The sequence below is a fragment of the Patella vulgata genome, chromosome 4 (genome assembly GCF_932274485.2).
Source record: "Patella vulgata chromosome 4, xgPatVulg1.2, whole genome shotgun sequence".
Lineage (NCBI taxonomy): Eukaryota > Metazoa > Mollusca > Gastropoda > Patellidae > Patella > Patella vulgata.
The window spans coordinates 20070767-20076541 of NC_065882.2; positions in this window are offsets into that span (position 1 = coordinate 20070767).

Below are 5775 nucleotides of genomic sequence, written 5' to 3' on the forward strand. Positions count from 1 at the left end.
GTAAATAAGATATTCCCAATTCATGCTTATACATTATATATTACATCGCTTACCGTGAAACAAAGTAGTGCAGCTTTACGGTTGTGCTAATATTTTTGGATAAGGTGTGTATATATATACTATTCAAAAAAAGTAGGGGATATTTGATTTTGGGGGCATAATACTAAAATATGCAAATGACTACGAAAAAAGTCACTATAGAACCTAACAGAAGAAACATTTCCAGTTACATGTGACGCCCAAACGCACCAATAGCTACCGCATGGAATGCAGGTGATGCTTGGGATCATCATGGGGGTCCAACCCAAGATTTGCACGACTCTGACTTTGAATGTTACAGTCATTGTGACATTGAATTCCAGGGTGGAAACATCAGTTTAATTGTTTTAGTGACCAGAAAACAAATTTTGATATGCGTCGGCTAACCCAAAATGAAAGGTTACGTGCCCTTGGCATGCTACAGATCGGCACAACACAGGCGGTTGTGGCGCGGACGATGAATGTTTCTCAGTCTGTCATAAGCAGGCTATGGTCCAGATACCGTGATACACAATCTGTACAGGACAGACCACGCTCAGGTCGAACAAGGGCGACAACTCAAGCCCAGGATCGATTTATCCGTACCTTGGCCTTGAGAAATCGTGTCATCACAGCAAATCAGATCAGCGCTCGTCTTCAAACAGACACTGGTGTGAGAGTGAGTGGCCGGACGATTCGGAATCGACTGCATAGGGGTCACCTTCGCGCCCGACGTCCTCGCGTGATCCCTTGTTTGAGAGATCATCACATTCAGGCAAGACGTCGTTGGTGTAGGGATCGTCAACACTGGGATAATCGACGCTGGAGCAATGTGATGTTTTCAGATGAGTCAAGGTTCACTGTTGATTTTTTGGACAGACGTAGGAGGGTGTGGCGTCGTCGAAACGAGCGCTTCCAAGACGTTAACGTCATCAGACATGATCGATTTGGGGGTGGTTCTGTTGTGGTGTGGGGAGGCATCACTGTTGATGGAAGAACGGCTTTACATGTTGTTGCAGGGCGTGTTACAGGCCAGTACTACCGGGACAACATCTTGGCAGTCCATGTTGTGCCGTTCGCACGACGTCATGGCCGCCGTTTCATCTTCCAGGATGACAACGCAAGATGTCACAGGGCCAGGATCGTTACAGGTTACCTCCAACAACAGAACATCACCACATTACCTTGGCCAGCACTGAGTCCCGACCTCTCCCCCATCGAGCATGTCTGGGACATGCTTGGACAGAGGTTACGTCAACGTCAACAACGTCCTGCCAATGTCCAAGAACTTGCTGCTGCGTTGCTACAGGAATGGGACAATCTGGACCAAAATGACCTTAGACGTCTCATTAGGAGTATGCCACGTCGGATCAATGCTTGTTTGGCAAACAGAGGAGGATTTACCCGTTACTGACTTGGTTGTGATGCTGTGGTAACTTTGCTGTTTGGCCCCGGGTATCATTTTACCCTTATACTTTTTTTGAATAGTATATATTGTGGGTGTGTGTGTGTGTGGGGGGGGGGTAACGTTTTGAAAGGGGGCGTTGGCCATGTTAATATTTCCGCTCTAGGAAAGGGTCAGACCATCGTCAATTTATTATAGGTAACGGATTCAAATCGTGGGTCGAGAAGTAGGCCTACCTTCAAGCCAAGTTTCGCGGTTTGATTCAGTGCCCTGGTTGACTCGTACCATTTATTTAGTTACAAAAGAGGCGACCTCAGGGCCTTAACTAGCTCAGAGCAACTAGGGGGGCGGGAAGTGTTCTCAGGGGTGCTGTAATATTGACGGACAATGTATATCTATTTTTTTTTCTGGTCGAAAATATTTTCACAGGGGGGGGGGGGGGGCTCGCTCCCCTGCCCCCTAGTTACGAGCCTGGGCGACCTTAGCCATGATATATTTCAAAATGGTAGCCATGCATAAAATCAACAGACCTAAGAAATACCAAACATCAGTGACTGGCACTGTACTATTGAAGAGGTTCAATTTCATTTAAATAATTCGCTTGCGCGTAGGACTCTTTGGCAGTGGGAGGAAACTGGGGGACCCGGAGAAAACCCACAAGGTTGGGCAGGCGACCCTACTCCTTGTCACGTACAACCGGGGACTCGAAACCACGCCTGTTGACTTAATGTCATACCTTATTATACAACGCGCACGCGCTAACCATTCGGTCCCCCCCCCCCCACACACACACCGGGAAATGAACCAAGTCGGGTTCCTGGTCAAACAGCGACATTAATTGTTTCCCCGCTTGCCTATACATGTCTACAGTCGTAGACATTGATATTCATGTATCAAAATCCTTATCCGTTGAAATTGGCGTACACGCCGCTGCTCCGGGCAAAAGTCTCCAACATAACCTGTTACTTAAGGAAGGAAAATTACCATGTCAAATAACTTGCTATAAAAAGAAAATCGCTATAACGTCTGTACAAATACAAATAATATTTATCTGAAACGTATTCCTTCCTTCAGGGAAGTTTTATTGAAAAAAAAACACACGTCGATATGCATAGAATATGTAAACATAATACTGGTTTCTACAATCCAACAATGTCGTATCGACTTTTTGGGTGTGACTATCATCAATAGTGTTTATAATACTTCAGTGGTGGTATAAACCGGACAACTCAAGCCTTGAAAAGCATTAATAAGCCATTCACAAAAAAGTAGGTCGATTATGAGTAAGACATTAATACGTATCTGATATACTCGAATTACGTATTATTAATCACTGGGTCGTTTTTTTTAAATGAGTAGATTAAATTTAGAAAATAGATTTTATGGGCTAAACAAGAGAATTGTATTTCAAGCTATCCGATGGATTAATTTAAGCCTGGTGATACTGGTGAAAACGTGAAGACATTTACAACATAGGACTACTTATCATTAATGTATAATCCATGGTAATTCAATTTACAACTGAATATATGGACAAGTTCTCAGTCTATTATCGTTAGTTCGAACTAAAGAATAAATTGTCTGGGGTTTGTCACTTATAGTATAAAGGTATGTTTTCATCAAATTGGTGAATCAGAATGGCGATATTTATTAAGATCATGACGATTTATTAACTCCATTTTTACGAGTGAATGAAATACCTTTCACTGTACGTATCCCATTCATTCAACCGTAAAGTCACCAAATGGCTACCAGACAGTTTTATTTCCAATTAAATCATGACCACGTGACAAATCTTGGACGAGTCAACTTATGCATATTTAGGGGTAATGTAATCTGTCACATCAGAACTATTATTTATTATTTAATAACGATGGGAATGCATGTTTTGGCGTTTTATTTAGTTTGTTGATACCTAGGAGTTGTAAGCAACGTGTTATGTTGAGAACATGAGATGTCAGTCCATTGTTATGACTTCGAAACATTGTGGAACTTGTGTTAAACAGCTAAATGACCGACGAGGCTTCACAAAGTCCAGTTTATTACATATAAAAGTGACAGTTTGTTTGACCAAACATCGAATACAGTTGTTACTGTCTAGACGAAGTGGTCAAAAAGTCATCAAGAATATTAAAGAAAGAAACGGTCTAATTGTATTAAACATGCATTATGCGAGAGCAAAATCTGCTTATAACAAGTCTTTCTTTAGGCCTGAAATGTTATCTAAATTATCAATTAGACATTAATTAACTCATCCAGACCTAGCCTTCGATGTAGGCTGGATTAGATTCCTATATGCCGCTAACGGCCAAAGATAATTTTAAAAATCAGAAAAAGTGGATAATCGAGACTATGCTGTTTATGTTAATGATTTTAGTAATGATAACCGAGACTATGCAAAAATTTCACCGGCTTCTTTCTCGGCTCATGGTGGATCAATTTGACTGAAATTTTCAGCAAATTACCTTTACACTATCTAGTTTTTAACTATTATAGCGAGAACTGCCATCTCTTTATCTTATCTCCAATAATGTATCTTTAACGATAAAATGCTGTATCTTTTTCATAAAAATATTTTTGGTGTGCAGAAAACTGGTGCATGGTGCCGAAAACGATCACGGTGTGGTTAAGTGGTGACGCTTTCCAGGCCGTGTTTCTTCATTTCTAATAAGAATGTTCATTGCAATGTAAATTAGTAGATGTAGTCTTTTTGTGAAACTATCTTTCTATTAACACGGGCAATTGTTGCTTTTAAACTGAACAGTCGTCATCAATTGAAAACCAAATGTATTGGACATTATAGTGATAATGCCAATATTTATGAAAAATATTGTAACTGTATGTTATATTTACTGTGACAATTACCCTAAGAATACGCCCCCTTTCTCCATTCATGTCTGATTATTTTCAGATGACACTTTTCAAAGACACTTGAATTATAACTAACTTATTACCAATTCTGACAAATTAACGCTTGTGTATCCTTTGGAAATGAGAGATAACCATTTAACAATACGAAACAATAATCGGATTATAAGTTAGACTGGTACCTCTCAACTGCTTTGAAATAACTGCACAACATGTGCATTATATAAGATTTAGATATAAAGCTGGTCGTTCTTGCTATAACATTTCAATAGATAATGCAAAATGAATAATGTATTGAACATTTCATTCAAATTAACTAGCAATGGCTGTAGTTTTGACAAGATGTGCGCATTGATCGGAACCACCGTACTGGTCATTCGAGTCTTAGCCTAGCTTCTCTATTTTTAAATTAAACCATTCAATGGCCCAACCGTTCTAATCTACTTAAACATGCATCATGCAAGAGCTAAATCTGCCTATTGCAGTTCTTTCTTTAGGTCTGAAATGTTTTCTAAAGTATTAATTAGACATTAATTAACTGATCCAGGCCTTAATCAATATTAAATAGATTAGAATGGTTCAGCGATACTTTGATTTAATCAAATATGGAGGACCGATACTTAGCTTCGATCAACCAGTACGGTGTTTGAAATTATTGCACACGTCTGTCAAACCTTCAAAGGCTAATATCTTCGCTTGCAATAGAGTAATTTTTCAAATTATTCATTTTACATCATCTACTTTCGAACTATTATAGCAAGAATGGCTAGTTCTTTATCTAAATCTTACATAATGTATCTTTAAATAGGAGCCCTCCGTTGGCACCGAGATTCCATTATAGTCTTGTCGTGTTAATAAATGTCTAATTAGTAATTTATATAGCATTTGGAGGGGGGGGGGTACAGTGCCTACCATAACATTGGGGGCACGCCCCAGTCCTCCGCCCCCCACCCCACACCAAGCACCAAGCGCAGCACAGGGTAAACGTATTTCTTAGGTTATAGTATTTTTAATAAATGCAAAATCAACGAAAACATGGCATCGATAGTACACGCCTCACATTATAATATATAAGCTGCTAAAACTTACATAATCAATTTTAAATAATTGTATACAAGCATATGAACGGGAAATCATTTTTCAGTCATGTATCTACTTTATGGCTATCCCATTTAAAGAGGCATTAGGTAAGGTTAGATAAAGAGCTGGCAGTTCTCGTTATAATAGTTAAAAGTAGAAAATGAAAAGAGAATAAGCTAAACATTTCAGTCAAATTACTTTGCTCTGAGCCAGCTATCGGCGACACAATAGTCTATAGCCTTTATTGTCTTTACTACCGTTGTTACGATAATAAACAATGTCTGGATTATCCACAAAACATATTCCAATCGACTAAATATCAGATCCATCAGATGGTGTCGAGGGTTGATTATGGTCTTGGTAAGTTAATTAACGTCTAATTAAGGCCACACAAAATAAATGTC